Consider the following 10849-nt stretch of genomic DNA (forward strand, 5'->3'; position numbering starts at 1 on the left):
AAATGATGTGGGCACCACTCCCCCCCCCCCTCACTCCTGAGCGAGTGAGTCCAGGTCGTCCTGCCAAAAGGTGACATCCTGCATCAGCTCTGCTCCCGATTGGCCAACAGAGGGGGGAAGTGAGTAAAGGAGCTTGTTGATGAGGAATAGGGAAGTCACAAATACATATGTGCCCGTATATAACCAGTCAAAAGTTTGGAGACACCTTTTCATTCAACTTTTAGTTTGGTTTTGTTTGTTGGTTTAGCACAACTTGCGTTAGAAAATCTGTGCAAGGTGGGAACGAAGCCTTTACAGGCGTGAATCACAGCTAGCCAGACAGAATACATATTACATGCAGGCTTAAAGACATAAAAAAAACTAGAAAATAGCAAAAATAAAGTTACTTAGGTCACCAGCAGGAAAGAAAAAAAATCTATCAAAAAGGACGAGATAATAGATATTTTTTCAGATGTTTTTTAAAAGCAGTATGAGAGTTCACTGTTGTTGCCTTGTCACTAGTTTAATCTGATGGGACCAGGTAAGATTACTATCAATAATAATTCCTAAAAATTTAGTAAACAGAACTAGTTCAATTTCTACATTATTGATCTTTAGGATGATATTCATTAACATTACAAAACACCATGACATTGCTTTCTTGCTAATTGAAACTTTTCTGCTACAGTAGCTACTTCAGCAGTAACGATTCTAATTAGAGAATTTGAAATCCTCATGTGAAGCTATGAGGTTTGTGCTTTAAAAATAATAAATGGGCCCAGGATTGATCCCTGAGGGACACCAAATGTGATCCATTCAGTCATTCTTTTGTCTGGGAGTGTGTGTTGTGTGTCCTCTGTGTATGGGAGGCTGAAAAATCCTTGTGTGGACGTGAGAAGATCAAGAGGAAGTATAAGTGTGCGATATGCAACAAGTTAAATCTAATCTAATCTAATTATCATCATTATTATGTTTTGATATTAAAGAATTTATTTTAACACTTACATAGACCACAGCGACATATACAGTGTATTAACAAGAAATATTTAAAAAAATCTGGATTTTCTAAAAACCATCACTGACTGTTAATGTCAGGCTGACTTTGTTTTATCATTAACGCCCAAAAATGACTGGAAACGTGGCTGTATATTCACTAAAGAAAGAGACTCATGATAAAGTTGATTTGTCACAGTGGTTCAAGTTTATAATAATAAACCACCTCCATTTTAAGGCAATAATAATTAAATAAAGAACACGTAAACATATCAGTAAGAGATCTGGTATGAAGTCAGTGTGTCAAATATTAATTGTTTACTGTTAATTCATTATGACTAGTCGCTCTACCTGATACTATGATCACATTTAAGTGATCATACTGTATATAATCATTTATTTAAACTCATATTCTGGCCAGCACAAAACAATAAAATAAAACAACACCAATTATTTAGGGGGGCTTAAGACTTTTTCAGCTGAGTTAAATTTAAGTCACTCAAAAAACAAAACATCTATAAAGGTCCTCAGTCTCCCAGCTCACGATATATCCCCTGAAAAAATGAAATAAAATCAGAAACCAGGGCAACAGGAATTTAAACCAAACTTTTCCTGGATGGTGAGTTAGAAAGTGGTGTTTTTGCACAGAAGTTGTTCTGCTTCTGCGTTGTTGTTCCTAATGTCTGATTACAAGGCTGTGATGAGGTCTACCATAGGAATTTGTTCCGTTGCTATGGTGAACTGTCCTCTAGCTAGGACGTCTTTTTACAGTTTTGTGTACACAGGTGTGCACAAGTCAGCTTTTAATTAATTTTTTTTTGTTTTTTTTTTAAGCACACTCAACTTGTAACAAACTTGTGAAACCTTCATTGGTGCATTTTTACTATTGCACTTTTTATTTGCTTAATTTTAAAGTCAGATAACATTCTCTCAGTATAGCAGTTTGCATCGTCATTGGTCGAGTGATGAGTCAAATGCAGCTCGTATACAAGCAAACTGAGAAACTACAGAAGAAAATGCTAAAAGCTAATTCCATGTCAGAGAAATGACTAATGCGTCTTTTCTTGTATTATTAAAAAATCTATTTGTATCCACAAACAAAATGACTGCTTTTTATTTATGCACGTGACGTCACAGCAAGCGAAGTCTCCATGGTTACGATCACTGAGTGGCAAAAAGTGACAGGTCAACGTGGAGATTAGCAGCATAAGATTGAATCACAGGCGTCCAAACTGTAAAATTAATTATGCTTTTGACGCTACAGGCTAATGCTACTTCTCAGTAAAGCTCTTAGCGTTAGCGTCTTTTATTTAGCTACATTTATCATAACTGAAATGAACTAAAAATAACTTTTTATAACTTTTGCATCCATTTTTAATCCAAATAAGGGGGTACTCTAACTACTAAAGTACCAAAAAGTCATAGTTTAGTGTAAGTTTAGTATTTCCTGGCTATCTCCATGTCCTTATAAGTATCATTTGTCTAGATATTTGTCTTTTTTTATGCATTTTAGATTTTGTAAACTTTATATGGCCATCAGTGGACACGTAGAGGATTTGACTGAGGTTTTTAGACTCTGGATGGACCTTAGCACCGTATCCTGACATGCACCTCCCCACAAATGTAACCACGTGTCACAGTGACACAAACCAGAAAAGCTTCGGTTGATAGTAGCGTGTCTCCGATTCAGTATTTCTGGCTGCTTCGCCACATCTGCATTTTTTGTGGGGGGGGGGTTAAATCTTTGGTCGCTATTGTTGGACGTGAAGTAGAAACAAAAATTAACCACAGCGCCGACTAGTGCTTGGGTGGTGTTATTACAGAAATGACGTCTTCGTAGTCGGCTCGACTCCTTCTGAGAAGTCTGCTCTTGCTGCTAATAATCGCTTAAAACGCACAATAAGCAAACATTTGCACCAACACTCTGTTCCGGTTAACTGCTTCTTCTCCACTGTGTGTGTGTGTGTGTGCGCGTTGAAGTGTTGTAAGTAACTCCCATTCAGTTTGTTGAAGTGAGATCGCTGCAAGCATGCGCCGCTGCTGAGGGAGACACAAGCCCACTGCCTGTGAAAGAAACCATTATCCCCCACGGAGCCCCAGACATCTGGGCTTGCTACACACAGCATGCAGGAACCCCCACCACCACCAACACCACCACACACACACACACACACACACACACACCCCTTCCCACCACCACACACACACATCTGTGCACAAATGTGTGTGACAGATAAAGACAGTGAGGAAAAAAAGCGACGGACAGGCATGGACACATGACGCACGGTGAAAGGGGGTCATGAGAGAAAAGGTCTGAGTCGGGACGTGTTACCCTAACGACCTCCCCCCGTCCCCATGGCAACGGGAGCTGGCACACACGCCGGCCACAAAGGCATCCTGGGAAAGCACAGGTTTTATATTGCCCCTGGCTTTACACTCCTGTGCCATCACCCCGGTAACACTAATGCCGCTCAGCCCTGTAACATTTACTCTCGGGCGACACACACGGTCGCGCACGGATCAACTGTTGCACACACACACAAGCAGATAGTGTGTGACCTCTGAAAGAGTTATGACAACACTGACAAGTCTCTTCCTCTGTCCCACTCGTTCTGTGGATGGAGCGGTAGATACAGCAGAACTCAGGCAGCTCCAAACATTTTCCATCCTTCTCTGTTCAGGTAACTCAATTGGAAAATAAATCACAAGTTTAACGGACGTGGAGTCGTCACAAGCATTATCAATAAAACGACTGGGACCATCTAACATCATCAATGGATTTGAAATTACAGCAAGAAGCAATGACAATATTTATTTTCCTTTTTTCTTTTCTAAAATTAAATTGCAAGTTGGAGATTTACAAGTCAAATGTAAAATAAATCAAATGCAAAAGACCATTAAGACAAACGCAATATTTCCTCTGAACTCACATCCAGATGTGACACAACAGCTAATACGACTTATATCATGCATCTGTGCACCTGTGATAATGTGATTTGTGTTCACTGCTGCAAGTACACACACCAACATGAAACAGATTGCACATTTTATCATTTACACAAACTGGTTGTGAGTGGTTTACATATTTTATATATTGGGGGAGGGACCCCGTCCTTCTTAAAGGTCCTGGGTCACACGGTCGATTCCAATCCAACTTATAAAACACTAAATAAGAGATATAAGTAAAACACATAAAAGAAAACAGCTATAGAATAAGACAGAACAATAAAATGAGAATAAAATAAAATTAGGGTATCAAAGGATTCATGGAGAAGAGATGGGTTTTAAGAAGAGATTTAAAAACGGAAACAGTACCATAATAATACTCATCGGCTTCTGTTTCCCCACAGCTTAACTTTCTTTCTTGGGTCCACGATGATTCAACATGTCTTTATCACTTATGTTTATAATAATTTATTGTAAGACCATCATTTTTCTTTAGGTTGTGGTTTACGTTATTGTAACTTCTGAATAGGAATAATGTGTGGCCCCTAAAAGTGACCAAAGGTTTGTATTAAGGGAGATGCTCATACAAAGTCACATTACACAGAAGAAAAAACCTCTTTTAAAACAGAAGTTAGATCGATGCGGTTCAATATTGACCATAGGGATCAATGATGACATCAGGCTCCTTGACTCTGCACTCTGACTCTATCGGTCACAGTGGTGAACATAGAAGTCTGTTAGTCAAACTTTGTATTTGTATTTAATTTATAGCTAAGCAGAGGCATTACATTTGATTGATCTGACATTTTCTTCTTTCTACGTTGATTAACTGCTTTCTTGTATTTTTCTAACTCGTCCTGAGCCCATTAACGGCTGCACTTTCACTGCTGTAGTGACTAAACGACCCCCTCAGGGACCGTTGTGTTTATGTTTAATTGCTATGCTTTATTTAGCTGTAATTGGTGTTTTTACTGCTTTGAAAACACAGGTTCACTTCCTGTCGCCCGGATGAATCAGTTTCAAACAGAACAACATTTTCTCGTGCATCTCTTTCTCTTTCTGTCTGTTTGTGTGTCGTATCTAGCGTATAGTTACTGATTAGCCCGGCTTGTTGTGTCCTTTGACCCCGCGCGGCCCCCCCCACGGCCCCAGCCATAACACAGAGGCCAGAGGTCAAACGCCCTTTGACCTCCCGCCCTCATCCCCTCCCTCACATTGTTACTCATCCTCCCCATCCTCCTTTTCGTTTCATCTTCTTTTTCTCGCTCCTCTTAGGGGAGAGTTTTTCACACGGTGGATGCGGAGGGTTTTTTGGTTAAAGTGAGAGTGGTACCAAGGAGTGAAGGCGGATGATGTCCGAGGCCTGTGTGTGTGTGTGTGTGTGTGTGTGTGCGTTAGATGTCATGAGGGCTGTCAGGGGTTAGGCCCGTAAATGAACAGCTGAGAGTGGTGATTTAGTCTGCATAAAAGCAGCCCAACTGTCATAACAAAGACACTCTGACAGCAGGCCAACCAGAGACAAAGAGGAGTCACCGGCCCCCAGGGGGCCTCCAGAGACCCCTTTGGACACACACACACACACACACACACACACACACACACACACACACACACACACACTCGCACTTCCACAGACAATGGGTAGTCGACAGTATTCTCACAGAGGCCTTGCGAGTGTCCGGGGCCAGACCGAGTTTGTTTGAAAGGACCTGAGAGGAATCCATTACAAAGCCTGGCAGGCGTCACAGGACCACAGCAGCCAGTCAGTCAGTCAGTCAGTCAGTCAGTCAGTCAGTCATCCATGCACCAGCCTGTCACTGCCACCCTCAGAGGATAAAGATCTAGACATGCCAAGTGTAAAAAAGTTAGCAAAAATCTATGAAATGTATGTAAATATGCATTGGGGCAATAAATATGGATTATTATTATTATTTATTATTAGTGGAATTTGTTTTCTATATATGCACAGTTTACGCACTCACACACAAAGACGATAATAAGACAAAGAAAGAGGACGGGTAAAGTTTAGAGACGTCGAGCTCAAATCGTGGGGACGCCACTGTTTAGGGGAGATCCCACGGATGGTGTCGCTGTTACAGCTCAACGTTTAGAAAATAAAATCAAATGACCAGAAAGCATTGACCAATCCTGGTAGTCTAACCTGCTATGCATGCACAACCAAAGTGATGCGTTTTCCTCATTCATTTTATTTTAAGTTATTAGAGTTACAGTTTGCACATTAAATATTAAAAGAATAACTAAAAGGGATATTTTTTTGAATACCCCGCCATAGCGCTGACACTCAATACGTTTACATGCATGTGAAAAAAAACGAATTATTGCCTTAATCCGACTTTAACTTTACAACTTAAGTGAATGTAAACGCATTACTCCGACTAAAATTGGAGTTCTGCTTATCTGATTAAAACACCAACATAATGCGATTGGAAACCGATTTTCTCCAGCATGTATACGCCTTAATCTGACTTTAACTAGACAACACTTCTGCGCATGGAACAAAAACACCCAAGAAAGCCGGTCACAGAAGAAGAAGGTAAACAGAGCCGGTAGAAGAACCACCTGAGAGATAGCGCCATCTTATCTGCACCATAAGTAGCGCACACATTACATGCAAGATTAGAAAAGCTGAGCTATTATCCACTAACTTATTGTTGCCTGAAATGCCAGTCTGCCACATGAATGACTCCAGTTATTTATTATATGACGTACTAACCTGCCAAAAATACACATATCGTCACCTAGTGTGGAGGAGGAGGACATGTTCCCATCAGTTATTTCATTTTCTCCGTTGCAGGTAAACTGGGACAAGGACCACATTCAGAAAATAAAATTTTGAGCATAGCTCAGTTAGTACTGTCTGGTGATCACAACTATGGTTTTCCCCCCGAGTTGGGGCCACAGAGAGCTGCTTACTTCATTGAAACGCTGCAACCCAGATTGTCTTCACTTCAAAGAGACAGAAATCTGACATTGCTTGAAGCACTTAACGTGTAAAATCAGTTTCACTTTCATAATTACAACTTAGGGCGGTAAACAGGTCTGTAGCACGACGTTAAACGACCGAGATGTTGGTTCCTTTCAGCCACAACCTTAATCTTTCCTAACTTAACCTCAAAGCTGCTCAAACGAGTATTTTTTATATTACAGTGAATCACAAGCTTACGTCTACTTTAAATGGCGTTCTAGTAAAGACAAACCCAATGCCCTCCACTCTCCTTTTAGAAGCTTTCAACTCATTGATTTGGTTTCACGTCTGCAACTTTACTCTTCTGATAAACACAGTATTACTTCATTTCTATCAGTCACTCTTTAAGATGAAGGCCTGTCCGGACTCAGCCTAGGGGACAAACGTGGCCCCTCCATCCTATTAGGCTCCGATTAATCAGCCTTTTCTTCAGAGCTTGGGGGGGCGTGATGAGGAGAGGCATTGAGCCCTCTGTAACCCCCTGCCGCCCTCCCTTCTTTCCTCCACCCTGCTCCCCATCCACCTGCTGTGGCTTTGTCTGTGGCTTTGGAAGAGCTTTGGCTTTCAGCAAAAAGCCAACAGTGACCACACACTTCAACGCGACGTGCACACACACGCTCAGGCTGGCATAAAGGTTGGAAAAAAAAAATAGAAAAAAAATCAGCTGCCACAGAGTGCTCCTCTTGTCTGAGTGGAAATGCCACCGGAACCGAGGGTTTTGACCATGAGGGAACACTTAAACACTCCCCTGAAAATCATACTGGTGAAATTTTCTAAGTTATGATTGCAGGCAGGGCGAGGCGAGGTTTCACTGCAGGTTTTATGGGCTTCAGAGAAGAATTCTCCCACACCACAGTGGAATGATGTTTCTGCTCAGACATCTGATACAAAAATAATCCAAACACAGTCCTGTGTAGTTGGGTGGAAACTTATAATTGGACCGTGAAAAAATGGCATTGTCTGAGGGGAGGACAAGAATGAAGGACGTCTGGAGGCAATTTTATCAGAATATGTGATTTAATGAGATTTTTTTTTTTTTTTTTTAATGGTTTTGAACACTAAAATACTGGGCGGCTGTGGCTCAGGAACGGGTGGAACCAGAAGGGTAGCGTGTTTCAAACCCGGGCACATGGACCATATGCCGATTATTGCATGAATGAGTGGGTAAATGCGACACTGTGACTGTAAAGCCCTCTGAGTACCAATTTGTAGAAAGGCACTATATAAATACAAGCTATAAGCTTTAAGGAGCTATAAAGGCAGGGAGGCTCCCATATAATGTTGCTCTCAGCCAAGAGGCTTTAATCTGGAAGGAAAAAGATGATGCTGAAGGAGTGATGTGCTATGGATGGAGCTCGTAACCCCTTGAGAACTTCCTTCTTCGTAATATTGGCAAATCACCACCAACACTGAATATTCTTTGCGACAGATTGACGTGCATTGGACAAAATGACTGTACCTGCTATCGCTAACAACAGCTTAGACAGTGAAAAGTTGGAGCCTAATACAAGGTGTTCAGAAGTGGCGTATTAGACGGGGAGAGTGGTGCTGTTTTGACATTTTAACAGAAGACAAGGTAACCAGGCAGCGTAATCAGGCCATGCGTCATACACTATACTTCATTTCCTGTCCTTTTTGCCTTAAGTGGTGCTGAACTTCCTGTGGCCTTTTCTGTAATTGTTAAAATTTGATGAAATAAAACAGAGAAAAAAAGTGCTAAATAGAATAAAATGTGGACTCTGCTTGACTTCTACCTTCATTTTTTTTACAAGAGCACCACTTGAGTGTACACAAAGGAAAAGATGCTCAATTTAAATTTAAACCAGTTTAAACTATGTTTCGCCCATGTAACAGTGACACAGGTCTTCCTGTGGTTGCATGCAGTTTGACATCGACACACCACAAGCAAAGAAAAGTCTATTCCTATAAAGATTATTTTGGTGCTTGACCTGTTGGTTTAATGCAGCCCACCTGCCTTGCATTTTAGTAATAGTACGTTTCAGCTAATATAACCAGTAAGGGACAAAAAATAGTGATAGTATTATGGACTATTCCAACATACACAATTCTAGGATCACATCGGTGTTGCCACAATTTTCCTGATGTGAGCTTGGGTCCAGAGAAAGCAGAAACCTCTCTGGATTTCATTTTTTCACTTTGGATGGTAGAAGGGGAGGCTACGAACGACCTGTCAGACCTGCCTTTGCTGATGAAAACAAATATTTGATTTAATGATTTCATCCGTCTAAATGGTGAATGGGTCAGATACATCCCAGCTATTCCCCCCAACATCTGTCCAAACCTTGGTTTATAGATCAGCCTTCATATAAGTGACAAGAGGCAGATGATGAAACAAAAGTCTTGAATCCAGATAAGACGGCGCAGATAAGACGGCTCTATCCCCTTTCTTCGGTTCTTCTACCGGCTCTGTTAATCTTCTTCTTCTGTGACTGGCTTGGATTTGATTGGATGTTGTTGTTCCGGGGTCATACGCTAACTCAGCAGTTGTGGAGCATGCTAACACGCTTTATGTAGTTAAAGTCCAATTGAGGCGTATACATTTCAGAGAAAATCAGTTTCCAATCTCAATATATGTTAATCGGACAAGGAGAACTGCAATTTTAGTCAGAGTAACCTGTGTACATGCACTTCAGTTGTCCAGTTAAAGTCGGATTAAGGCAGTAATTTGTTTTTTTCACGTGCATGTAAATGTACTGACTACATTTACATGCTAAATGTACTGACAGATAATTTGCAGTATCGTTTTTTTACTTTACAAAGTACGGATATGGCTGATTCACACGGGATCAAGATCACAGACGACCTCCGCTATTCACAAATTCACAAATCACCAGAGGGCCTCAGATAAAACTAGTCCCATGTGAACAGGGCTACTGTTACACTCCCAATGTTTTTGGGAAGAATTTTCAGAATCACAATCAGCTTTATTGGCCAAGTATGTGTTCACATACGAGGAATTTGACTGTAAAACTTAGAGCATAAATTAAACTTAAGTAAATAACAAAACAAACTGAAGAACAATTAATGATTTAACAAACGTGTTAACCACCGAGGATGATGCTAAAAGGCACAACTCTGACCTCATCTTGATCCCGGTCATCTCAGAGGACCCATTCCCCTCCATCATGTCTGGTTCTCCAGCCATGAGCAGTGATGGAGCCTTGAGGCGTTGACTACACGAGTGCTGCCTCTGGTGCCGGTTGGCCCTCTCTTTCCCCACATTTACTGGCTGTGACTTCCTCTGCTTTTAGTAACAGAAGCCACAACTATGTATGTGTTTATTCCTCAGTGACACTCTGCAGCAAACAGTTTCCTCACTACTGACAAAGAGAGTGTGTACGCGCTAGTCCTTTCTGTCAGCACTGAATGTTTCAGTTTCTGCGTGAATGTTGACAGGAGTCCTCTTTGCCTACACTGAAGCAATAAGGTGTTTCAGTAGGTATCTGCATATCCTCTGAGGGAGCGAGGGTCTAAATTCATTTCAGGTGAGATTGTTTTACCACCCAGGTCCCTGCTTGGGGGTGGTACTTCCTTAAAGCACTTCCGAACCTTGGGTTTGCTTGTGGTTTGTGGCCATGCCCTTTGAGCACATTATTGGAGTAATTTCATAGATGTTCTTAGAGGAGGAACTTTTCCTTCTAGGTACGTCGCTGGAGAATTAGTTCTTGGAAAATTAAACTTTGTGGAACTCTCTGTGGAGACGGACGGAGATGGACGCCACGACACGGGCGTTTCTCCGCTTTATCGGAGTCACAGAAAACCGGGGAGTTGCCTATAACCGTGAAGGTTTGTGCAAGCATTCCAGACGTCGACCACACTACCAGCGTTAAAACAACAGCAGCTGACAGCTCCAGCCTGCCGGGCCTCACTCTCGCCGTGGGTTTCCTTTCCCCGTCCAGCACAGTGTCATTTGGTCCCGCACAT

Source organism: Mugil cephalus, chromosome 4 (assembly GCF_022458985.1).
Source record: "Mugil cephalus isolate CIBA_MC_2020 chromosome 4, CIBA_Mcephalus_1.1, whole genome shotgun sequence".
Taxonomy (NCBI): domain Eukaryota; kingdom Metazoa; phylum Chordata; class Actinopteri; order Mugiliformes; family Mugilidae; genus Mugil; species Mugil cephalus.